This window comes from Bos taurus, chromosome 5, assembly GCF_002263795.3.
Source record: "Bos taurus isolate L1 Dominette 01449 registration number 42190680 breed Hereford chromosome 5, ARS-UCD2.0, whole genome shotgun sequence".
Lineage (NCBI taxonomy): Eukaryota > Metazoa > Chordata > Mammalia > Artiodactyla > Bovidae > Bos > Bos taurus.
This window is the reverse complement of record NC_037332.1, coordinates 61,672,425-61,700,323: the sequence shown is the minus strand read 5'-3', so window position 1 is coordinate 61,700,323 and position 27,899 is coordinate 61,672,425. Positions and strand designations below refer to the sequence as shown.

At 37.9% G+C, this 27,899-nt stretch overlaps 1 long non-coding RNA gene across 2 annotated transcripts in view; it reads right to left on the bottom strand.

The window, feature by feature from the left end:
* Positions 1-26,489, bottom strand: part of LOC132345304 (uncharacterized) — a 103,311-nt gene extending 76,822 nt beyond the window's left edge. The window contains exons 1-3 of one of the 2 annotated variants that reach the window (XR_009494550.1): positions 26,423-26,489; positions 26,023-26,171; positions 219-15,077 (exon numbers count right to left, since the gene is read on the bottom strand). This is a non-coding gene — a long non-coding RNA (uncharacterized lncRNA). The other variant, XR_009494551.1, reaches the window with a different exon arrangement.
* Positions 26,490-27,899: the final 1,410 nt, after the last annotated feature.

Here is a 27,899-nt window from a genome sequence, read left to right as displayed (position 1 = left end):
CCACCTCCAGACCAAGTCATGAAAAGACATTTGTTGGCTAACTTATAAACTACCACTCATTCTAAAACCAAAATAAATCTAGGTGATTTAAGAATCACTTTACGTAGCCAACTCTATCTAAGATAAATTGAATCTAGTATCTTTTCCCATACAAAAGCCCTAAGAATGTCTAAATATAAAACCACTGTTGGTGTTTTTGCCACGCCATGTCTGAGCACCTCATGATGTTGATAGTGTCACCGTGACGATGATGTCATGATGACGGTGGTGACGATGATGTCATGATGACAATGGTGGTGATGATGATGAAATAACAAGCACACTGTGGTACTTCCTGTGTGCCAGACACTGTTCTAAATGCTTTATAGACATGAACTCATTTAATCCCTGTAACAACTCTGTAAGGGAGGTGCTATTGTCTCTCTTTTACAGATAAGGAAACAGAGTCACAGAGGCAGCAAGGCACTCACTCCAGATCACCTGGTCAGCAAATGGTAGGATTTGAAAATGGAAGGATTTGAATCAGGGCAGTCTGGCTTCAGAGTCATGTGACACTGATTTTCCTGTACTTGCCTGGCCACAGCCACCAAACCAATGTCATTATGTGTAGAGATTCATATCAAAACGTGGTATGAATGAGCCCCAGGCTCATTTATCCCCTTCTTCCTGGGGCATTGTCGTCTATATAGAGCCAGCATCTCCTTCTGTCAGAATAAGTTCAATGCACCTCAGAGCAAAACTGATTCTCACTGATCATCATTTGGGATACTATTTACTCCTTTAAAACTTAAATTCTGGAAGATGTTCACTGAACATAAAATATATATCAAATCGTAGAAGGAACTGCAAGAATGGAAAATGATTGAATAGGGACTTTCAGTAGAGCAGGTACCTATTGTAGCCTAATGGAGTCAGGCCTCCTGAGGTCAATTCCTAACAGTACTACTTTTCACAAGTTGCATGAGTTATTTACTAATATCTCTCGACAACCTAATTTCCTCATCTATAAAATGGGAATAAAAATGGTATTAACACTGAGGGTTATGAGGATTAAATAAACTAATCCCCACAAAACACTTAACCTAGTGCATGGCATGAGCAAGCGCTCAAAAAATATATATATAGTCTTGTTATTACTACATTTAGTTTGTATAGATTAGACTTGAGCTGCAACTAAGCACTGACCATCAAAAGTTTTACCATTTCAGTGTAAAAGCATTAATATAGATTTTAGGAAAATTGGTTGTGGTCACAGGCAATTCTTTCAACCCACGGACAATTTGGTTTTTAAAATTCACCGTGACATAACTCCACAAATAATTTCATTCTCCTCTATTTGGTGAGAGCACAGACAAATTACAGAAGATGAAAAAATCATCAGAGCTTAAAATTTTGTCAGAAACTCACTTCAAGAGCCAGTAGGCTTTTCTATATGGTTAACTTTTAAGTAGCATAAAAGGATGACTTGCTTAATTGTTTGTCTTTTATATCACAATCCATATTTTTGCACAGCTTTACTGAAGAGACACTGACAGACAACAAAGATGCAATTTTAAAACTGCACTGTTCAGCAGCAGGAAAAGTGTCCGCCCTCCTCACTTGTCTTTTCCTTCTCTGCTCCCTTCTTTTCTTTAGATTCTAAAAACTTAGACTTATGTTTAAGTCCTAACTCTTTCAGGTCAAAAGGGAGACTTAGAAATGGCTACTTAGGAACCTAAAATAGACATTTCCATCGAAGAGAGAGTAATGTAAGCACTAGAAGAAGATGACTCGCAGAATGCCTACTAGCATCGGGCTCTTCTCTAAGAGTTATACAGAGAAAAAGGAACAGATTGGAACCTTTTTTTCTTTCAGTTCTAAAATGGACACGGCCACCAGAGAGAGAGCAAGAAGCCTGGAGGCCCCCAAAGAGAACTACGGAGAAGCTATTTGAGGTAAAGCTCACGCTTTCAGCTGGATAGTCCCAGGATGCACTGAATATTCTCAGGATACACTGAATATCCTTTTTTGGTCCAGGGACCATGGGACTTGGGAACCACTTGCCGGTCCCCAAGGGGCTGGCAGTGAGCAGGGGGGTGGAGTAGGGGGCACTTGCCTCATTTCCCAGTGCCTCAAACATGGGATAGATACTCTTTGACAATCCTGAGGAGAAGAAAGCATTGATGTAAAAAGCTAGTCAAGAATTAAAATTTCGAATAAAGGGGTCAGAGTGTAGTCTCATCTGGCATAAAAAGACAGAAATAGGAATGGTAAGAGAAATACACAAGGTGTTCATTTTGATCCTACATGTGCACGTCCGGAAGCTGACCACCATCAACCTTCAGAAGGCTCAGACTTACAAACACACAAACCTTTCATTCTGAAAGGAAGTTTCCTCAATAATCAGTCTCCAGTTCTCCAGATAACGATGGTGCATCCCAGAAAGCCATCAGCCTAAAAGATCATTGAGTCAGGGGCAATTCTAGGATTAGAATTCATGAAGGTAGAAGAAGGTGGCTGAAGTGTTACAGGAAACGTACATTTCCTGATAGCAACTCAATTCTTCTGAGGAAAGTGGAAAGTTCTGGAAACAACCGTCTTCTACTGGCAAGACAGGTCAGCAGCCTCATCTGGGAGTTATCTACACGAATGATAGGGGTGTGAAGAGGAGATGCTCTGCTTGGTGTTCTGCAACCAAAAGCATGTGGAGAACGGGAGTGACGAGGAGCCAAAGAGCACAGTTTGGTTTCTCACTTGAAATGCTGAGCCATCCAGAGCAAAGAAATGGACTGCCTCAGCAATGCTGTGGGAAGGTTATCCCATGCTCAGGCTTTCTATCTGCGAGCATCATTAAATCAATGGAGTGATGTGCCAGGCACAAAACTATCCTTCACAAATAAAATTCTCATGTTCTTGTAGCAGTGTTATTTTTCCTTATCACCACATATTTAGGTCTCATTTAAGGCTATTTAGGGCCTCCCTGGTGGTTCAGATGGTAAAGAATCTTCCTGTAATGCCAGAGACCCCAGTTTGATCCCAGAGTCAGAAAGATCCCCTGGAGAAAGGGAATGGCTACCCACTCCAGTATTCTTGCCTGGAGAATTCCATGGACAGAGGAGCCTGATGGATTACAGTCCATGGGGTCACAAAATGTTGGACATGATTGAAACAACTAATACTTTCACTTTTCACTAAGGTAACTTAAATCCTTTAACCAGAGTGATTTTAGAAAGGATGTCACTTATTTCTTATCATGTGCAAACATCAACCAATGACATTGATTTCCCAACACCCAAAAGATAAAAAAAATGGAGGAGAAGAGAAAACTCAGATCTGCCGAGTGGTCCTCACTGACCACTCTGTGGACCTGCTGTCATTTCTCATTACCCTTTTTTTTTTTATGATTGCTTACACAGATCAAACCCAGGTGATTTGGTTCTTAGAATGAATGTGAATTAATTCTGATCATAAATTTTAATGAGACAACACATCTCAGATGTTCCAAATACAACACTTAACTTTTTCTGTGGTGAAACTAGAAATTATTTTCTTTGGAAACTTTGGTTGTTTCATCTCTGCTATTTTGACTCAGTGGAATAATTTGCCTATCAGTAAGGTCAGATGAGATAGAACTGGAATCTCAGGCTTCCTGTATCCATCTCCTTACCTCGACTCCACAGTTAAATATTTCTCCTTCCCTTTCATTCACAAGTTTTCACAAAAACTTTTCACAAAATGACAAGCTTTTCACAAAATGACCATGACATCAAGCTTGATCTTGCCATATGCCTGATTGTTTAAAATTACACTAGTCCTTGAATATTGACAAAATTCCTTTAAATATTTTCTCTGTTGGTTTATTAGGTGGCAGTGTCAGTCTTAAGGAAATGGGGCCTCATTTCTGGGCCACTTGTTCAATTCTTTGAAGACTGACATCATAAACCCCCCTCCCCAATCTTCTCTTCTTTATATCCTCAGTGTATTTGATTTGTCAGAAATAATTAGAAATGGCTTAATAAATACAAGACCATGCTCTTTACTGTTCCAGAATCAATGAGTGCAGAAAGCTTTGTTATGAGTTTTATTCTAGTTGGAAATTTGCATTCAGCACCAGTCATATCTCATGAATAAGCAGAGGTCCGCCCTAATGTTTCAGATTTCTATTTCTCTGAATTCAGCCCTACCTCCCAAACACTGCTTGTTCCTTATAGATTATTGTTAATGGTGAAGGCACTTCTCCTTCTGAGGTGACCCTCACCTTCTTGTACCACTTTTCATATGAGCAAGTTCAAGGCAGTGACTTTTCTATGTCACTTTTTAATATCAGGGCAGCTTGTTTCAAAGCAGCTTTCTGACTAGAATGGAAAAAATAAAACCAGGAGGTGATGATAAAACCTTGAGCTCAGAGCTCTCTCTTATTTCACACTCTGTCCTTAGAATGGGCACTGCCTGTTCTTTTCATCAAAGGCAGAAAATCTGTTTTGTATCCAAGGTAAATGGAGAATGCCCACATCTCCAGTTCCTTTCAAAGCTGACTATTCTCATATATGGTAAAAAGCTATTACAAAGGGTCCCGCTTTATCACAGTCTTGGTTGTATTGTTGGATAAATAAAGTCATCTCTCTGCGAAACGCTGCATTCTATGCACCTCTCCAGGTGGATGGAATGCAATCTAATACTGGGGACATTATCCCTTTTCACTGATAATCGGGATTACAACAAGTTTTCTGAATCTCGGATTTGTTGGTTGATATTAACGCCTCTGACAAGCTCTAGGAAAAGAACTCTGCCAGATGGGTTTACAAGTAGAGAGGCCAATGTTGGCTAAAACTCCTGCCACAATTCTGGGAGACCAGTTTCTGAGATGGCTGTGGTTTGATGGAAAAAATTCTTGACTTGAACAAATGGGATTGGGTTTCCTCTCTACCACTTATTAGCCATGTGGCTTTGAGCAAACCACACATACTCCCTGAGGCTTACTTTATAAAATGCTGGTAATAATACCTCTTGAAGCTTATATGATAAATTGGGCAGTGTATGTGGCAATGAAAGCATTGATTCATAATAAAGCCTCATACAAATGCTTGGCATTATCTCTTCTCAAATAACAACTTAGACCTAATGAGCAAATACGTCATGGACACCGAACAGAAATCTAGGGGACAAATCCACATAAAATATAATCATGTTTATTCAACACTAGGAATACGGCTTTCTTCTAAAAAATATTACCATTACTAAAATTTAATCTTATGTATATATCATATGTACAGGTGACCAGTTTTCAAAAAATGATAATGCAGTAAAATCCTCAAAATGACATACAGGGTAGACATAAATTAATACTATTTTAATAATTCAGGAGGCATTTCATTATTGTATTGCACCTAAGGGTCATAATTATGATTATCAGTGACTAATTTACTGGAGAAATGGTAGGAATTGAAATCACTCTGTGATATAACTGAGAATAAATTTGAAGAATTAAGTCATGCTATCCATTTTTATACTGTCATCTGTCTCTATTTCAAAAAAGTAGCATAACTTCAGTAATACTAAGTTACCTGACCTGAGCTCTTTACTGATTTTGTGCTCTAAGGCGATGCTAACCACAGCAGAAATGTTCTAACATATCCCCAAGCATGCTGCCCAAGCATAATGACTTCTAGGTGTTCAAGGCAGGAGTTCTACTTCTCTGAATCTGGTGCATCAGGTTTGGAAAGAGCAGCAGGAAGTAACTGCAGAGGTGGGAAGCAAAGAGAAAATAATAAGCTCTGTCCTGACTAATGGATGAGACTGTCAAAAAGATGAAATGAGTTCAAGTTTGAGGAGGACTTTGAAGTTACTGGCATAGAGGAATGTAAGGAAAGTTGTTACTATAATTATTACTATTAATAGTCTCACTCAGTTTACAAAGGATAAGTTATATATAGCTTGAAAGAAAAGAATTTGTTTTTCAAATGATGGTACAGTTTAATCCTCCATCATACAATTCTTGCTTTCTCAGCTTATCTCTCAGCCAACATGAATGACATGTATAGTCTCTTCTTGTTTTCTCCTGTTTTTGGCATAGTTTGGCACAGTTGGAAGAGATGGGAAGATCCCATAGAGAATAGAGGTGCAAGTGAATTTGGAAATTTTAAAAATAACTGTCTCTGAAGAGTAAGGTATAAAGGGCTTCCCTTGTGGCTCAGCTGGTAAAGAATCTGCCTGCAATGTGGGAGACCTGGGTTTGATGCCTGGGTTGGGAAGATCCATCCCCTGGCGAAGGGAAAGGCTACCCACTCCAGTATTCTGGAGAATTCCATGGACTGTGTACTCCATGGGGTCGCAAAGAGTCAGACATGACTGAGCGACTTTCCCTTTCACTTTCGTAAAGGACTAAAGATGCTCTTTTTCAATATGGCTAAAAGCATGGAGCAATTATTGTAGGATGGTAGAATATTCTGAGGCTCGAAATCTGTACTATTAGGACACCATTGTCACAAAGGGCAGATACATGTCATCATGATCCCTGCTCTGAGCTTGACCATCTGAACTGTCTCCTTGAAATTAATAAATCTGCTTACGTGCATGCGTGTGCAAATGCAGGCATAGGCTCTTATAGTTGTATAATTATAAATGCAAATAGTCACAGAAAAATATGTTACAGGACACATTTGGCACAAAGCTATCAACAATCATCCATGAACCAATTAAAACTAGATGAATAAAAGTAGATATTCATTTCCCCACCATGAGAAGGACTATTTTATCTCTTTTAAGTAATTAACACAAGCATCTTTGGAATACTGCTATAAGCACTTCACAGCACTTATTGTAGGGGCGGGGGAGAAAACTATGAAGTAGTTTTATAATGGGCAGTACTCTCATAAACAAGAATGAGGGATATTCCAGCTAGCATGGAATGATTAATCCAGGGGATCTTCCTGACCCAGGGATAGAACCGGGTCTTCTGCATTGCAGGCAGATTGTTTACCGTCTGAGCCACCAGGGGGCCCATATATATATCCATGTCTTTTATAATTAAGCCTACTACTCCATGGTGGTAACTGAGTTCTGTAGAAGAGCTATTTTTGACTGATGTAAGCATCTTTTCTGGCATTTAGCCATCACAGGAGCTTTCAAAGTTTCACCCAGGACACCATGCCTGCAATAACCTGAAACCTAAGGAATCGAAAATAGTAGTAAACCCTTCATGCTTGTCAGCCCACGTTCACAGCTAAAAGGGTTTTCCTTCTTGTTTTTAATGGGACAGATTTAAGGCAGTAGAGTAAAAGTTGCACCCTACTTATTATAAACCTATGCATATATACTCAGCATAGAAAATCCCCACAAGCTTCAGAACACAGGCCCAGGTAGCACACACTGCTTCCCCACTGCCAAGGGCACCATTCTTTATCCCATTATCAACGCAGCTAAGCTAGGATCCTTTGACAGAACAGAGCACAAAGAACTAAGAGTCTTAAAAACTGGGTCTAATATTTTATCTACAATATGACCAATTTGACTTATGAGTTGGCCCTAATCGTTCATTTGTTTGAAAATATACCTTTACCATGAACCAGGCACTTTGGTAAAGTGAGATCAGAAGACGAATTATCCTCTATTCACTCTCCTCAAGAAACTTAAAACTGTACAAGCAATAACTTCAAATATAGTAAAGATCTTAAAAATCCATCTTTTCTAAACTTTGAAGAATTCATGTGTGTGTCTTTAATATAACCTAAAATCTTATTCATTGTAGGAGTGAGCATTAATATTTATGTCCACCCTTTGAAAATCAAAATAAAAGAGCTACTAACAGAGGCAGGGAGTTAAATGGGAAGTTTGTAAACTAGGACTGTTGGGCCAAATTCAGCTTGCCCTCTGTGTAAAGTTTCACTGGAAGGCACTCATGCTCGTCTATTTATGTATTATCTGTGGCTGCTTTTGCACTACGACAGAAGAGGTGAATAGCTAGAACAAAGAATAAGTTAAGTAAAATTGGACCATGTGCGTATAAAACAGAATGCACCTATTTGTCTATTTTCCACTTTGGGGTGTGTGTCTGTTTATTTTTTGGCTACATTGAGCATGCAGGCAGGATCTTAGTTCCCTGACTAGGGTTCAAACCTGTTTCCCCTGCACTGGGAGCAGAGAGTCTTAACCACTGGACTGACAGGGAAGTCTTTGGTGTGTTCTTTTTGGGAATCTATTTCTGTAGGAGATTCGTAAATTCTTAAAGAATGTGTGCTCCTCTCTGATACTAGGAAGAACAAAAAGGTACAGTGAGTAAGTAGCATTGTAAAACATAGGTAGAGAGAATACAAATTAACATTGGAGTGACTTTACAAGCAAAGCTTTTAAATCTCAACTTTGCCACTTCATTCACTCCCATATGGGCCAGGTGCTAAAGTTCGGGTGTCTGTAGTCGGGAGTAGGGAGAAAGGCTGGAGTTGAATAATTAGGACAATAATGGATCTTATTTAACCAGTCTTTAGACATGTTTATGATGCTTTGAGAACTGCCCCAATTCCTGAATGTCCCAACTTTATCCTGAAAAGAATCTGGCAAAAAAAAAAATTGCTTAAGATAAATTTTTGCAAAACATTTGCATGGATGGAGCTACAGAGCTAACTGCCAAAGATGCTCCAATTTAATTATGCCCCGCAAGTTGGCTGGGCTTGTCTGGCATTTCATTAACAAAAAATAAACCTTACTTTTCTCCCTGAGAAAATAACATTTGTCATATTTTGGGGGACAGCAAAGCACAGTGTGCTACTTATTGGTACAAAAAAAAATATATATCTGAAATGTGGATAAATACACCTTTAAAATACTTTCTCTGACATCGTAACTGACTCTTGCGACTCTTCTAAATGAATTGTGGTATTCTGTGCAAGTCAATAATTTAGTCTTTTTTAAATTTCAGCTTTTCTGGGGGAGTAAAACATAAGTAAGGTGTGGATGCTGGGAGAGAGGTTAAAGATACTTGTATATTTGTGACTAAAGTACTGTTCAGAAGGAAAAGTAAAATTAAATTAAAGTCACAACACATATACAAAGATATATATACACACATGTATATTTAAATGTTCACCTTCCTGACTCAGTTGCCAGCAGTGGGACCAAGTGTTTCTGTACTGAATTCTTATCAAAGAACATCTGAATTTAGTTGAAGGAAGTAAGTAACTAACAAGTTGTTCACAGCTACTGGTGGACTGTACAGTTCACAAAAATACAAATTAGAAAATCAGAGTTAATTCAATGACTGGCATATGCACAGGGTACTGATAAGAACAGACAGGTGGAGGGTGACGAGACATGTAAAGAAAAGATTGTTGGAGGAGGTAACACACTTACTTGTGTTGATGGAAGGAAGATTAGGAGGGGCGAGGGAAGAGGAGTGAGAAGTGACTGAGAGACCAAGGAGTCTGTAAAAGCAAAGCAATGATGTGGTTTATATGTAGAATTTGCAGCTATTGTGTACTGCTTGAGAGCAAAGTTTAAAACAGGAAATCGTTAGAGATAAGACTTTCAAGAGGCAGGAAATAGTACATTTAGGAATAGAATTTAAGATGCGACTATTTGGGGCTTTATCCAGCATGGCAGGAAAACATGGGAGGGTTTTAAACTTGCAAGTGGCAGGTTGACTTTGGGTTGTACGGATATGATGGTGCCAAGGCTGGTGGAAGAAAAGTCATTGAATAGCACAGATGCCCAAGCAAGAGATAAACCACAGCAAGTGGCAGCAGGTCTGGCCTGCAACAGTGGTAGTAAGGATGGTCAGTACAGTCAGATTTAAGAAGTATTTAGGATGTAAGGTTAGCAGGTCCTGGTAATGGGTTTGATTTGAAAAGCAACAGAGATGGGAAATGAGAAGCCAAAAATGACTCTGGGGTCTGTAGTTTTGGGTAAATGAGTAGGCAGAAGTCTTGTGGAAACAAGACTATGCAGAGACCACAAATGGAAAAATCAGGTTACAGGAACAATGAGGAGGTTTGTTTACACATGTTTGTTTGGAGGGCTCCCAGTGGACAGGGCAGATAGTTGGATATTCAAGTATGAATTGCAGTAAGGAAATTCAAATTACATTTAATATTTCTGAGTAACTGTAAATCACGGGCAGTAAATAAGAGTATAAAAGGCAAGTGTGGTGGGTGAGAAAAGTAATGGGCTAAGGATGAACTTTGGGGAAGAAAAAGAAGAGAAGGCCATCAAAGAGACAGAGAAGAAACAATAAGATGATCTGGTGGGAATGGTGCCATGGAAGCCAGGGTAGTAGGGAACTTTGAGGAGGAAAGAATGATCAATGCACCAGAAATTCAGAGCTTCATGAAAGATCTCAAAGCCCACTGGATGTAGCAATCCAAGAATCGTTAGCTCCATTGTGAAGTTAAAGCAGGTATTAGATGCTGGGAACTGTAAAGTAGAGACAAGACAAAGAGCAAAGCACATACAGGTCACATTTTTAAGAGGTCTGAATAAGATGGGGAGTAGAGAGATGGGAATGAAGATGGACAAGGCAAGGGAAAGGACTTTTCAGACAGGAAAAATACAGGGATACGCTTGAACAGATGACCTGAGTCATCTTAGATGCCTGAGTGCCAACCCAGACCAAAGTAAACTCAGCTATGGCTCCACCAATGTCCCTTCCACCCCATTCCCTTTTCTCTTCCAACTGTCCTTTTTGTTCTACTACATTCACACGGAGAAAATTTCTGGACAATCAACCCTAGTCCTGGGATTGCAGGTTCTTTAGCAAGCAAGCATGAAATAAGATAGAGGCAGATCCACAATTCTTTGATGATATTTCCTGAAGAAATCAGAGAACAGATTTTTTTTTTCTTAAATAATTACTGTTTTAAAAAATCTCTTTCTTAACCGCTATTTAAGCCCTGTCAGTTATTACTAGAGTGATAATACTTCCTAATAATGCCTTTGTGATAGATGTGCGGCCACATTATGAGACATAGAAAAAAATGATCTGATTTGTTGGTTGATGGCAAATATACGTGCCGTTAGTTTTCTACAGTTTAGAGTCTCCTACACTGGGAAAGGCCAGCACAGCATAAATAGAGGCTCATCTGGATATAAATAGAATTGAGAGTCTCCTGGCTTTGTCACCACCTAGCCCTGTGACCTTATGCAAGTCCCTCCTCTAAGTTCAGTCTCCATTTTAACTATGAAATGGTTTCCTCATCCAGAATTTCCAGCTAAAAGAAAATTATGACCAAAACTCCCATTACATTTTCTACGATTTAGGAAATTACATCAAATATGTTCTGAAGTAAATCAACAGTTTCAAGGTCATTAAATTATGGCATATATCATGGGAGAGACATACCTACTGATAAGAATTAGAAAAGAGAGTTTATACACGTAGTCCTTTTTTTTTAAATGAAAAGTCATCTGAATCACACAATATTTTTCTTTTTTCAAAGTCCAATATCAAGTGTTTGATGACAAATCAAAGCAGGATTGTTCCAGCCACAGCACGCATGCCAGTGTCTCCAAAGGCAGAGTCAGAATGACAATTTCTGGAGACAAATGATTCGTTTCTCTTTCAGCTCTATTCACTAGAACATAACCACAGTCGAGATTCAATCTGAGGTTCAGTAATACAGAGGCTGTGCCTTTGGTTACCGCACAGGCTGCAGTTTCTCTCTGTAGTGTCTCCCTAGACAATGCCGGATGAGAAGACCTCAGAGAACTCTAGTGTATGGGAGCTGGGAAAGAAAAAATGCTTTAGCTTTCAATATGTGAATATATGTTTATACTTGGTGATCCTGGATCTAAAATGGGATAAATCAAAGTGCAAAGAAATAGCCTTACGTCTCTTTCTTCTTCATTCCAGAGACAGAAGGAAAAAACACGCAGTAAGTATGTTGGGTCCTCTTTCTGGAATTTATTACATACCCTCACTCAATCTCACCCTATTGTAATTTTCCCATCAAATAAGCAAAACCTTTGAACAATTTTTAATTCCTTTCTGTCCTTCACTGTTTCCGAGTACACCTTCAGTGCTGTTGGATTTCATCAATGTTATTTTGTGTGATTATTTCCTTCAGTTCAGCTGCTCAGTCATGTCCTACTCTTTGCAACCCCATAGACTGCAGCACACCAGGCTTCCCTGTCCATCACCAACTCCCAGAGCTTGCTCAAACTCATGTCTACTAAATTTTCCCCCTTTTATTTCACATCACATCTACAGACCCAGTGTAGAACCTGGCAGTCACTTGCCTGAATTATTATGGCCTCTTTGATCTGGTCCTCTGATTTCTGAAAATTAAAACTCTTCATCTGCCTTTACACGGCTTTCAAATTTCATGAGCAAGCCTATGGTCAATACACAGCAGAACTGCTAGGGCTGCTTCCCTATTTTTCCTGGACCTCATGACTTCTACTTCCTGAATAGTCAAAGTTTCATGGACACTCTATTCCACAGGCTCTCCTAGCTTCACAGTCCATAGCGGCACCTCACCCTGCCCTGTCTCTTTGCCCTCTCTAGTCAGCCATATTCTTCTCCAGCAAGCCTCTTGATGCCCACTCATTACTCTTCCATTCCTAGGCCTTCTCCCAAAATGTGTCCCAACTTTGTGATGATGCCTTCAACTCATTCAGTCTTCTCCCCTTTTTCCCTCAGCAATTTCTGGCTTTAGCCTTATGTAAGAAGTCTACCTTTTCTGGCAATGTCTGGAAAGCAAACATACCTTCATTGTAATTTCTCAACCACATGCCACTCACTACACCATCCCTTTTTTCAACACTTAAAACTACCCTATGATTTGCATGTCTTATATGTTCATAACTTCAGTGGTGTTTTCCCACTCCAAATGTATTATATCTGTATTTCCTTTATTAGACACTAAGCTCCCAAGTGCAAGAATTATATAGTTGTAAGTCAACCCTTTCTGGTACCGTTCAATCATCACTTAAAACATAACTTTAATAGTGAGAATAATCTAGAAACTAGTATGCAAATTTACCTGTTCTTCCAGGAGGACATAATGAACCACAAGCTATGTGGTCTTAATAACCACATAGCTCTATCAGCTCCTCAGTGGGCTTAGAAAGCACTAAGCCTGTTTTTTTTTTTAAAAAAAAAAACCTTGCTCCCAGTCCTGTGGAGCTAATCCAACCACAGACTTGTCTTTGAAGTCAACTGGAACATCATGCATGGGTGAGCTCCAGAGAGCACACAAAAGCAAGGAAAGAAAACTGACATGTTATTCTCAACCAAAGAGACTGTGCTATTTCCATGTTTCTACACACACCGGGGCTTCCCACAGACTTCAAGAGCTTGCAGATGAAGTAGGAGAAGAAGCTGAAGTTAGACGTGTCTTGTGAATGGGGAACGTGCAGCAGGTGAAGCCGCAATAGAAGGAAAGCCTGAAATTTCTAGTAAATAATAGTAAATAATACTCACTTTTTTCTTTATCAAGGGTCATAAAAATCACACATATAAAATTCTTCAAAGCTACAAAACTCCTCCCTGAGAATGTCAAGCTCTTCTGGAAATGGCATCCACTCTTCCTCTGAGGCACAACAATTACCTTGTAGACTAGCATTCAATTCCACGTAACAGCCATTTATCCAGAATCTTTACTGAGAAGGAGTTGTGCTCATCAGAATGAGAAGCACCATCACCATCTTCAAGAATAAAAGCATAAAGCAGCTCTCATAGCATATAGCCCTCCACGGCCACTTACAGAGCCACTCTCAAATAGCCTCGGTCCGCAGCGTGGCTACATAGTGAAATATAAATTACAGCCTTAACACTGCTTCTCAGAGTCAAACGCTTGAAACTAAATGACATTTTTGAAAATTAACTAAATTTATTTTGTGCCTACCTTTTGATCCTGAAAGTCTTTTCCTAAAAACAAATTCTACAGAAATAAAAGAACCAAAAAGAGGCCCCAATACTTAACAACCATGTATGCTTAAGTAGGTTTTCTTTACCTCTCCAAGCTCAGTGTGGTAATTTGGAAACTGCGGATAATAATAGTACTTGCCTCATAGGCATGTGGGTATGATATCTGGAATGTGGGAAATGGCCAAGAAACACTAGTGGGTGTCATAATCCTTATTTTGCAGAGGAAGAAATGGTGTTTCAAAGATGCTAAACAATTGGTCCAAGGTTACAGCAGGTCTGGGATTGGATCTAATTTGATTTGCTTCCAAAGTTTCTACCCTTCCTGCCCGAAAGGCTGTTGCTTAACTTAGAGCCCTGAGGTGAACAAGAAGAGGAGACATCAGCTGAGAAGATCCTCTACATGCCATCCTGATGATTATTCTAGGAAGCCTGCATTCTAATACACCTTTGTTCCAAAATGTTTATTCAAATACTGGAATATTAGACTCTCAGAAACTATTCAAGGTCCTCAAATTATGGAGCACTAAACTCAAAAGTAAAAAGGATCAAAACCATGGCCAGTCAACATTGCCTAAAAAATGAACATAAACCTGAAAAATCTGACACTCATAGATTACTGGAAAGATGTGTATTCACTACAGGTGCAAGGAAAACGGCTCCATGCTCCTGGACATGGATGGGACACTCTAATTTCAATTTCACCTTTACATATTTCCAAACGAAACATAAAATGCAGCCTTTGCCCTTAGAAGCATCATCCATCAAAACACTTTGGCTACTTTATTGGGGGAAAGAACTGTATGACGATGAGCAAGCTGTGCCGAAGTTAAATTAAGTGTGATCATGCAGGAGATGGACCAAAGAGGCGTGTCAACCCCTGAAAGAATGAACAAGGTGACAATGTCCACACGCAAACCTATTTACTTTGAGAAGTGTGATGCTAAAATCACAGTTGGAGAAGACAGTAAGACTTCATGATGCAGCAAGTGCAAATGCAACCGAGAACAGTGAATCTCTAACTCAGCACAAACTTGATCTCTTTTTTTCCTAAACACTTTATTTCTTTTGGTTCACAAATTTAACCATTTTCCATATTCCCGGATGTAGGACTCTTTGACCTTCTCAAGTGTTGTTTTTTTTCCATTTGTTTCATTTTTCTTCAAGTGGTGTGAGCCCAAATGTATAGTTTTAGGTTAGACAGACTGTCTCTAAGTCTCTAATCTTCATGTTCCAAATTGTCCTGAGAGAAAAAAAGAGAAATTCTACTGAGGAATTTTCAACCATAACTTTACATTGCATGGAGTTCAAAAGTTTCTACTGCAAACAGCTATCAAGATGAAACACAGCTGAGAGCAGACAGCAGTGAGAGGAGTTCCTTCTTTGGGCAGTGAAGGAATTTATAAGTCACAGGGGGGTGTGTCATGTGTCTGCTCTCATTACCTGTTTAGACAGGTAGATGGTGAACCTTGCTTCCTGAAGACACTGAGAATCGAGAATTGCTACATTCTAGAGAGGATGCTTCTGTCTAGTCTCCAAGTGGGTCTCATTAAGTATCCTTCTGTCTGATCTTCCCCATGATGAATATCTATTATAAGTCCATTCACACACTAGGATCCCCAGGAGAAACAGTTCTTTGCCGCCCTCCCAGAAACCCTTAAAAACAGGACATCTGTCTTCCCCTGCTTGGTGGCTGCCATACCCTATCCATAGGAAATTCTGGTGGGATTGGAGTGTGTTTTTTTCCTCCCCAATTCTTTCCTTTCCTGAGAAAAGAGAAATGGGTCAAGGTTCTTCTCTCTATGTCTACAAAATATATACTCCTCAAGATAAAAGAATAATTATTATTGGGTTTTTCAACACAGTTCTCAATGTAACTAAAGATAAACATTTCAAGGCTTGTTAAGTTTAAAATTTTTTTGACTGACTAGTCTTTGGCTTTGGAAGATGAGAATCAATATGCAAGCAAAACTGCTGGTTTTTCTTAAAATCTTAAAAATTTGTATTCCAGATAGGAACTAAAATTGAACCTATCCCCAAGCTCTTTGCTTAATGTTAGGTTTTATTTGGAATAGTGTTTTTATTTTATTGTGGGTGAATGGGTGTAATACCTCTGTCAGAGAGCAAAACTATGGGCAGGGCTTTAAACAACCAGAGATGCTATTAAAGACAGCTTTGAAAAGTTTTCCATTTTAGAGATTATGTTAGCCTGTCTTCTCAAGATAGCAAGGAAGTTGAAGTATTAAAAACAAAAAACTTCAATTTACATGTCTGCCCAAATTTTGGAAGAATATCATGAAGTGCAAATAAGGCAATGATAAACTCCACCAATCCCCACACACATATTCTATTATAAATAATTGATTAAAGTAAGGCATTTAAAAGTTTTGGACAGTTGAATTAATTGACTAACCTTGCAACACACTTGATATTTTAAAATCGTCATGAAAGGAAAATTTTTTGCTGATGAAATCAATTAAAAGATGTAAAATCTATTTTCAAGAAGTTAGCCTTTATTCTAAATGCTGTCATTATTGTTCTCACAACAAATAATCTGAAACAATCTTCTGAACCCAAAAGCTATATTTGATTGTTAATACTGTTTTCCACCTGTGAGAAAATAGCTTCTCCCTTCACAGTACCGAAGCATGATAACTAGGAGTAATTTTATTATATTATCCAATTAGTTCTTTAGAGTTCTTTTTCTCTTTCCAATTATACTATAGTTGATGAGACAAAGATCATATTTTCTCCTTTTATAAAATCCTCTAGAGTGCCTTTAGCAACACTGGTCAGACAAGATAATTAAGGGGGGAAAAGCCAATTGAATAATTAAGTAAATAAATGATTTGAATTCTTCCCAAATTTATGAAATAATTATGATTATTGAGTAAAAGAGACTGATTTAGTTAGGAACATCATATGTTATACCAACGTTCACTCAACCTAGAATAGGAAAAATAAAATGCCCTAAACCGGTAGAAATCCCAAACTTTAAAAATATTTTGTTTGCAGTAAAGAATCACAAATTCTTCACCACATGTACTGATATTCCCTAATGTACTTATTTAATACATGTATTAATGTATTTAATACATATATTAATAAATGTATCTATTAAATGTATTTATTTAATGTATTTAAATAAAAATTTAAAGAGATAACTGTCTAGAGGAGGTTAAAATTTTCATAAATATTAGAAATCCAATAAGCAGCAAGGTGAATTGAAATGTTTTTTTTTTTTTTTGCATTGCATTGCACTGCATTGCAGGAGTAAAGTACAATGAAGACTAAACTCTGGACTCAAATCTTTCTTGCACTTTGAAAGCACCAGCCCTAAAAATTAAAAAAACATAGATCTCAATCTTTAATATGATACACTGCCTGTTTACACAGATAATTCCATTCTTATGCCATTTTTTCTACTTGTCAAAACTATTTCCCTGGACTGCAAATAAGCACAACATCAGGTGGGTGACAAGGTATGTTTCATATTTCCATTATGTAGTTATACATGCCTCTTGGGTGACTTTCTTGTCACTTGCAAGTTATACCATTCTTGTTATTTTTAAAAAATTAAAATTAAAAGCTGCTAACATGAAACTATTTTTGTAAATGTCACCAAATGGAATTTCCTCTAAAGATCAACAGCATCATCACACAATATGCCTAAAAAGGGAATGGTATTATTCATGTGTCACTTAGAGCCTTTTACATATTAAGTCCACAGCCAACAATGAAACAGAGGACTCAAGGAACTTTTCTAAAAAATCTTCTGACCAAAATGAGTTATTAACATAGCATATTTAAAAATATCTTCTCTTTGTTTGTCCATTCAGACTGATACATAATGTCCCCAAATTTACACAGTCCAAATTCCAGAGTGATCTAAAGGTTTTACCTGAGCAGTAACAAAACAACCAGTTAACTTAGAGAAAATAAAATCTTCAAAGGATTCAACTGATTGAAACTGCATGGAGAAAACTGGGTGATTACACATTTCCCTTTCCAACTGCATGTGGTGTGTTCTTACGGCAAATCACAGGGACTAAATATTGTTCTCCATTGTGCACCCGCGAGATACCAACAATTACACACTGCAGCTGAGTGCCAAGGCTCATGCCTAAAATTAGTGTCAAAATGAAAGGACCAAAGAAAGTTAGGGTTAAAAGGGAGGCAAGCTCATCCTCTGCATTTTACCAACAGCAACACAGCATGAGATAAGCAGATACGCATTTGGAACAGTTTCATATTTGGAACTCTTACTGACAGTTCAGCCGCAACTATTACAATACTGACTGCAGTAATGTTTCTTGTTTCTTAAGAGCAGGATAAAGCCTCATGGCCCAAGCTGCATCCTCACTTATCTCAATTAGCTTGCAGGGATGCCCAAAGAATGGGGATGCTTCAGCAGAGGACCTCCATATAAATTAGAGGGTGCACATCGGCCATCATGTTCAGTGGTTCAGGGTGCAACCTTTCCAACTTGCTTCACCCAAGAAAATTAGTACATGTTATGTATGTATCAGGTATGAATAATACCTTCTTGAAGTAAGCCCTATATTCATATCTATGTACACAAGTCATGACTCTTATAGTCAGTAAAACAGCTCCATGGCAGAGGTCAGATATAGTAGTTGCTTTAAGAAATATCCACCTGTATTTTCCTATGAAGTACACTTCCTAACTTCAGCAGTTGAGTTTGAGAATCTGTAAAAATAAAGACATAAATATTTCCCTTGAGAGTTCAAGGCTACATTTTTTAATACAATTGAGTAAAAACATAAGTAAGATTAACCAGAAGAGCTGCTCGTTGATCTAAGAGATTTGTGCGAGGAGTTTGAATGCTGAATTTGAATTTTACTAAAAAAAAAAAAATCCTAACTAATAAAGCTTTATGTTGGTTAAGAGACTGGCTGTTTTCTGATTGGGAGGGGGTGGGGAAAAAAAGGCAGGGCCAGCAACTTCTGTATTGTGGGCCTTAATAGTGATGAAAACATGTATAAACAGGACACAATTGTATTTTCTCTTAGGAACATCAGAAAGTTCAGTATGTATCTCAAGGATATATATTGATACAAGTGACAGTTTATTCTCAGAAGAAGCAAAAATACATGAAAGTAAAGCTTATTGTGTGTAGCTATATAACCCTTAACAGGCTCTCCAACCCTTATTAAATATTTAAAGTTCTTTGAATGCCCTGGGCTGTAAATTTGGAAATATTATTTTGTTTTTCTCTGTGAACTTTCTGTCTGTTGTCCATCTCCCCCTCCTTGGTCTCTCTTCCTTATATCCCCACCTCAAGTGTATATTAGCTGTATGATCTATGCCAGGCACTGTAATGGGCAGTGGGGCCCCTGCTGCCAAACTTTCCACTCTTAGCTTTTCTACTTTCTGATTTTACTGAGGATTCTCTGAACTCTTTGCCAACATGTCAGTTGGGCACATCTATAAACAGCGAAGTGACTGGGACACAGGAAATATGTGAGATGTTACCCAGCCACAAGCCACTTTACTTATTACAAATGCCACATGTCAAATGATCAGCACAGATAAAAGAATCTTAGGAGTTCATTTCTAAGACAGGCTTCATAGCAACCATTGGCTTTGACCCAGACACTGAAGGATGGGAGGCAATGAGAAAGCAGCAGAAAGTGTTTCAGGTGCAGGACTCATCAGAGAAAATGCAAGGCAAACTTTGTGGGGGCAATGAGCAGATCAACCTTCCAGTGTAGAAAATGCCTGGCTACAAATAGACAATAACACAATCGAAAAAGAAAAAAAAGACTGAAGTCAAATGGTGAGATTTCTGAAGAAGTTTTGAAATTTTAAAATGTTATCCTATGGGTTCTGGGGAATCCATAGATGCAAAGGAAAATAACATAATGAAAGTGTCAAAGTGCTTGTGCGTATCTGCGTAAGGGCAGAGGTTTGCCTCTTAGAGACGTTTTTTTTTTCTAAACATATTAAGCAGCCAAGGCCATCATAAATGCTCAGTAATATTTGCTTAGTGACTAGAGGAATGAATAGAGCCTGAAAGACCTGGGGTTTAAGTCATCTTGGCTGCTTACTAGCTTGCTGACCCCCAGGCAGTTACTTCTTAAAGCCTCATTTTCCTCATCTGCAAGGAGGGTCAATGATGCCACCTTTCTCATAATGTAATTGAAAGAACAAAGATAAAGAGCTTAGGAAATTGACTGGCAAACGGAAAAGAAACGTTAGCCACTAAGAATTAGAGGTCCCTTAAAATAGAATCAGAGGCATTGGAAGAAAGCATAAAAAGCGATAAATCCAACTTGTTTGCTGCATCGTGGGCCTGAATATCAATAAGACAGCTTATTAAAACTCACTGTGACTGTTTTGCCAATATATTCTTCTAAACTGGTATATATGCCTAGAATTTACTTTAAGCCATCTAAAGAAGAGGCAAGAGAAATACAAGTTCCAAAATGATATGGATTGTGACGTGATTGATCGATGATGTATGAATAATTGGTGAGCTTGCTATCATCTGCAAAATCAGGCAAATAATGAATATTGAATCATTGGAGAATATTAAATTAAGAGCTACATACAGGGTAGGCCCTGAATCAGTGTTGGTGGAATGAATGAATGAATATTTTCTAAATCCTTATGGAAAGATAGTGCTATAATTTACTAGATACCTATGTTTCAAACTTCTAGCAAACTGAATTTGTCTTCAAGCATTTCCTAAAAATCCAATATTTTTAAAGATGTCTGTAGTAAATTATGTTAAAACCCTTAAGATTGTGATAGTTAACTCTACACCATATGTTCCTGACCATGGTAAGCCACCTTGTCTTCCTTTCTCTAAGGACACTCCTAGCCTTATGGTATATTTTAGTCTTTACTTTTGGACTGTAAACTCAATTGTCAGAAAAATGCAAGAAATTCAAGGATTTATGAATCATTGTGATTAAATAATGCCAAACAACATTAAGAATACAAATAATGGCTTAGAGACATAACTAAAAATGGAAAAAGGTTCTGTTTACTATATGGTGTAGGATCATAAAGTCCAAAGCCTTTAGAAGGACTTGGGGCCATTATGAGTCTATATAGGCCATTTTTTTTTATTAAAAAATTATAAACACCATTAAGCAAATTACAATTTTCAAATTTTAAAATCTGAATAAGTTTTAAATGTTTCAGTTAATTATTAGTGAGTGCTAGAGTATACAATTCAGCTTTTTAGAAAAACTTTTATTTTCTCTAATCATGCTGGTATCATTTAAACAAAAGTATTTGACTGTTGGCTGTGCAAATTAAAATCTGCTGTTGGATCTTGGACGTGATTAATCAGTAGATAAAACCTTCCCATGTGCCCTTGTCACCATGCTTGGAGAGTAAGTTGGGGCAAGCCCGATAGCTGTCTAAAAGGCCCCTCCCTTCCCCGTTCTTTCTCTATAATGAATTTCCCTGCTGATGGTCAGTGTCATTTACAGCTTGTCACCTGGCAAACTATTTTGTGGAAAATAAACTCATGTAGCTGAAGGAAAGATTTTACTGAATTATACAAGTAACTTGCCACTACTGGGAAAATCCTATATCCTAAAATCAACCCCTTGAACAACATCCCAAGGCCATCTCAACTCTTTCAGCACTTTATACACAATTTCTAATAAAACAAGTTTGGTGTTTTCTTTTTTTTTCTTTTTTTTTTTTAACCCCAAACTCAGACAAATAGTTCAGACAAATACCTTCAAAGTCAATACAACTTTCTAGGTGACAGAATAATGTTATACCAAAAAGACAAAAACCAAAGCTATAGGAGGCAGAAAGCAACTAAGAGGAATCTATAACCCTGCAACACTGGTGTGTTGAAAGGAATATTAATTACAAGAAGAAACCAAACTTGGGAAAATTCAATAAACACATTAGAAGAGGATAATAATCTGATACTAGAGCATAATTTTACTTTAAAAAATGTACTTATGGCATGTTAATTCAGCAATAATATTATATTCTGACTTTAAATATTCACTACAGTCGAGTTAAATTACATAAATTTTTTCTAATTAGCATTTAGAACAATGCAATTTGAAAGCTAATGGCTTTGTGTAACATACACAGAAAAACTGATTTAAGGATTTCATTTTGACTTAACATGAAAATTGATCTAATGTGTCACAACTCCAGTTCTCAAAAGATTTCTTTAAAAGCCATATGCTTAACTTAACTTGTGTCTACATCTCCTGAAAGAATTGAGGTGCAAAGATTTTTCTGGTAACATTAGGTGCAATCATATAAGTTTATATACTTACACTTACCTATTCGATAAAGAGATATAATAACTGCGTATTTTACACATATTTTTTATTTGTTAGCACGTTTAAAATTTTTTAAAAATACATGATATCTGGAAGAAAAATCAAATTAATTTTGTGATAATGGCCAGTAACAATATTTATTCCTTCTCTTTCCTCAGCCTTCCCTGACTTATATGAATGACTGTTTTTTCTTCTTTAAACCACAAACTATCATATGTAATATTTAATATGTTCCTTTAAGATACACCTAAATATTGTAAGGAAGTACCAAATTAAAATGGGAGGAATCAGGAAATACTATTTTGTCTCAAGAGTTCAGTACAATTGCTTCAGCTGAGATAAATTCATGAAGACATTTCTAAAATACTTCTACATAAGGATAAAATGATTTCTATGTAAGAAACAATCAGCAGCCAACATTATTATCACCAGAAAATTGTAAGCTAGAATGAGCAATAAAAACATTGTATTTGGAATGAGATATTAGACAATAGCTATTAAAATATTTTACTCAATTTCTATTACACCTTAAAATGAAAGTCATCAAAATGTCATTACAGGCCTGTTCCCCAGATTCTTCAGAGACTGAATTTAATCATTTCAGGAAATTGAGTGCTATTCGACATTCACTTAAATCTTTTGAAATAACAGTAAAGCAAAACACAATGTGAAATTTATAAGACACTTTATATTAAAATATGTCCATATACACACATACATACATACCACATCCTGGGAAATATGTGCCTTCCGATACCTGGAATTCAATATTCCTCGTGAAATTAACCACTCATACAATGCATTACCTTCAAGAAGACCTAAGTAAGAAACCCAAGTTAAGAAGCCACAATTAAGCTTTGCAAAACCTCACTCTTATTAAAGCGCTAAAGTAGCAGTTAAGTAAAAATATCTTCAAAAATCAATTTTTCTTAAATTACATCCACCAAAATTATTGCCTGTTCAACAGAACATAGAACTTTTAACTGCTGTTCAACTAAAGAGCTAAACATTAGTTGAATTAGTCCAATTACACTAATTAATGCATCCTTGTGTGTATTTTCAGAAAACTAACACATTTTGAAGAATTTTTAAGCTGGAAGAGACCATCTATATCACCAAATCCTGTTTTCTCTAACCAGCTCTAGAAACAAAGTCTACATAAAACAGATAAAGATTATTTTAATTGATCCTCAAATGACCATTTTCTCTAAAATATAAAAATCTACTTATTCTCAAGGCTGAAAGTAAACATACAAAGTGTCTGGTTGTTTTTTGTTAATAAAACCTAGGCAATCTTTAGCAAATGACTAACAATAAAATTCCCTAAGAGAGTTTCTTCTTTAAACCTTTTATGTTTAGACCAAGGGTTTAAATTTTAAACACTCATTTAGAAAGCAGTTTTCTAATGTTACTGGTAAGAAGTACACGGAAACGGTTTGAAAATTGCACTTTAAAAAATGTTTAATTTTTACCTTTCAATTCCAGGAGGATGCCACTTCTTATGGAACCCATTTTTCCTGGAGATACTCAGTGTTGGCCAATTTAGAATAAAAACCATTAGCATATCACTATTAAAAGAGAAAACTACACTACAAAGCCGCAATCTCTCTTGGAAGGAATCAGATGGCAGTTATAAGCCATAAATGCCTTTCCTGATACCTTTTTGTTATCATCATCTTATTAGCAGACTGTGTGCTCCCCGCAGCATCAATTAATCAGTTTTTAAGGAAACGGGGAAATGCACGCAGGCTCATCTGCTAAGCACGAGCTGTATACTCCACAGCCTCTTTGATCACCAAGGCTCCTTTTAACAAGGTTCTAGAATGCAAGGACGTCCGGGGACCATTAAGTAAGCATGGAGGCAGAACGTTCCTAGGAGCCACCAATAATGGATACAACTTTCCCTCAAAGAGTCCGCGTGAAACTGAAGGCAACCCAGTCGCAGCACACCCGCCCGTCTATGCCTCAGCTCTTCGTGGCAGTTGCCAAGCGGAGGCCAACCCCGTAGAAACTACTCCTGACTTCTTAGTGCCCCAGCAGAATCCTGGCATCCGAAGAAGGCCTGTTTCATAAGCAGCCCCAACTAAAGAGAAAGGAAAGAATTGGAAGGTTTACCCTCTCATCCTCCGTCCACCTACAGCCGCATCATCCGAATCAGGAATGAAATGCTAACAGACAAGAAAATGAATGCCAATTTCCTCCACTTTGCTCCAAGTTTCCGAGGCCCCTCCACAATAAAAGATAGCTGAGTGTGGAGGCTGCCTTGTTCCATACCATTAACTCAGAACAAAACATATTTTTAGTGGGACAGCAGTGTTTACTTGTAAGAACTGATGAATGGTTCGTCACCATTTATCACTTGCAGACAAAGACGTTCAGCCACAATTTTGGACATAAATCAAGGTACATGCTCCTCAATTAAAAAAAAAAAAAAAAAGACTGCTTAAGTCCCCAAAACCACAGAGATTGAGGTCAGACTGGCCATAGCAACCAAGAACAGGACTTGGGTCTCTAGAAGGACCTAGCAACCGATAAATGAGTTCAGATCTCTTTTCATCTCCACTGGTGTGAAAGCCAAAATTAAAAAGATTAGATCACCCTGCACCCATTACAAAAGGCGCCACAATGAAAAAGTCATTTCCAGCCTTTGAATCACATCAAATAAATAACATTCATCCCTGCTATAATGAACAACTTTCAAAGTAAATTGAATCTCCATAGTACTGCTTTCCCTGGCTGCACAGTATTTACATAACAATATATCACAGGAAGCTCAGAATGGGTCTTGTAAATGGGGAACTCAGGATAAAAAGCATCTTTAGCCCCGATTACTGTATACTCAGACTGCTTTCCAATTCCCCTCTTTTAAACAATGTGTTGTATCAGGAACACAAACAATGTTTTTAAATTGTGGGAAATGAAAGTTTTCGGTACGTTTTTAAATGCCTGGACTCACCCATTTTGTGGGGCACCAAGAATGTAGAAATCACTTAACCTCCTAAATCCATGCCCTGGATTCATTTTTGTGACAAAGAATTCTCATCTCTGTATACACCCGCTTCTTTGTTCATGCCAGCAGTTTTTACCCCATCTCCTGAATTTTTCTCTATTACTTAAGGTGAAAGCAATTTGCAGATTTTCTTAGCATCTGTTTCATTCCTTATTTGTCATTTCCTCGAAAGTATAAGGTATTCTCCATTGTCATAGCAATGATATCTGTTAAGTTTTAGCAATAACTCCACAGAAAATATTCATCTTCCACAGTCTAATTTTGACAAAATTTCTCCAGGTTATTAACAACAACAAAAAAAATTAAGGACAAAAATCTCTAAATACTTAAGCTTCCATAAACTACTGTACAATTCAAATATTTCAAATGGAGTACATTCAAAAAAGAGAGTTAAATCTATGATAAAAATATATCCGCATAATCCTATCTTTCTGTAACAGCTCACGTAGGCATTACTATTTGAACTCCACAGGGAATCTCATTAATTTTTAAAACTCTCTGACCTCAGTACAGTTGAGTGTAAAAATAATTACAAATTAAGAATGAGAGAGCATCCTTGAATTCTACACGGCCATATGTTCTATGTTACCCAAAACATTGCTAACTATCATCAAACAGCATTTTTTCCAGATATGAATTTAAACAGCACGATAAATGTCACCAGACAGACATTAAAAAGCAACTCACCCTTCTGCCCAGCCCCGCTCACACCTCACCTCCGATGATTCTACTAACAAAGCTCTGAGAACACAGGTTTGCAGGCAAGTGACAGCAGATGATACTCTCAGACAAATATTTCCCTATCGAGACTCCTGCTTTCTAGCTCAATGTCTCTCTCAGCCACAAGGATGCAAAATACAAGAATCGGGGCATAAATATTTTCTTACCTGAAACTTGTCAGAAGGACGGTCCTTGGATCCTTGTCATTGTTGTCAACTCTGATGCCCCCTCTCTCGCCATCGTAGAAATTGGCTCCACTGTGTTTATTGCCGTGTGCCTCAGTTACAGCTGTGGTACTCATCTGCCTGCATAGAACCTATGAGGGGAAATGAGAGAGAGAGTAAGAGAGAGGGAGGGAGTGGATGTGTGTGCTTGTGTGTGTGTGTGTGTGTGTGTGAGAGAGAGAGAGAGAGAGAGAGAGACTGCTGACTTGAGACTAAGAACCTGAAACCTCCGGCCAAGACAAGCCTGAATAAAAATGATCAAAGCTCTGCCCTTCATCAGGAGAGCAGACAGATATTTTTTTCTCCTCCACTGAAAAGTGGAACTGTCATTGGGGATTCTCACCAGGAAAGTGCAGAGGCAGACCTTCTCCAGAGTGTCAGCGCTGCCCAGCAGTCCGTGCAGAATACAGGTACCTATTGTTCCAGAGACAGATATGTAGCCAGCCAGTCAGACTCTGACAGATCTCAGCAAACCAGTGAGCCTGCCTTCATTTTAACTCCTTATTTACTAGTGCTTTTTGGTCAAATGCAAAGGTCTTCTCCTCATCCACAAGAGAGAAACGGAGATGATGCAGATGAGCTCTGTGGCAGGAACTGACCCTGTACCTTTTACAAAGAAGGACTTTTTACTACTATTATTGAAATGCTGAATTTGAAGTAACTATCTTATTTTTTCTGGGAAGAAATGAAGCATTAGATTATATGGGGAAGGCTTAGCGAGTAAAAGAAAAATCTTGGCACCCAAGATGAACAGAACAGCCAGTCTTAAAAGGAGGGGAGCAATTGTGGCTCTGGAAAGCAGCCTAGAATATGAAGGGGGTTACCTGAGCCAAAGGGGTCCCAACGTTTTGCAGAGGGGTGTGGCGCACGAAATTCCTTCCGCACAAAAACTGCTCAGGAGACCTCTGTTTTCCTAGGGGTTGGAGTCTTTCTGGTCTCCAGAAGGACTAGACATTTGGAGACCCCATTAGATATTTCAAGCACCCCCCAAACATCTTCCCTCCTCAAAGCCTCACCATTGTCCTAATCATGCCCAAGGCAGTAAAATAAAATTAAGGAAGCTCAGAGAAAAATAACTTGGGCTCTGTTTCCCCTGATGGATCCTGAGATCCAGGGAGTACCTCTGATTCTCTAAATTCCTGGACCTTCTAGATGACAGTGGGTTTCTAACCTTTATCTTCTGTATCAACTGAATAATTTTATTCTGCAAAGTGAAAGAAGGCAAAATTCCTTGCATTTGATTGTTTAGCACTATTAAAAGGCAGGTAATAGAAAAACAAAAGAAAAAGCAGCTTCTCACTGAGTTAAAATAAGAGATAGACTTATGCACCCCGCAAAGCCTTAATCCACAAGCACTTTGGACTTTTTTCCATAAAGAACACTAATGTTATTAATTGTTCACATTTACGCAAGAAACAGTGTGCGTATTCTGATATAGTAAGTGTGCTGCTGAGTCTATAAAATGGCTATGAAATTCCTTGGTAAGACCCACACTCAAGCATCACTTTACAAAGCCAGGGGGGAAATACTCAAAGCTGTAGGGGAAGGTTAAAGCATGCATGGCTATTAATAGTAATGAGATATGCTATACATATTTACATGCTGCCCAGGAGCTTCTTCTAAATACCTAGTGTTGTTTTATTTTTTTTAAGAACCAAATAAGAGATTGCATCATGATGTTTCAAGACTATTTAAACAAAAGGAAAAAAAACAAAAAAACAAAAAACAAGACGTAACAAATGCAGTTCCCTCCTTTCATACTGTCTCACAGCCTAAATGGCAGCATTTTTAAACCAGTTCAAGTTAGGCCAGTTTACCTA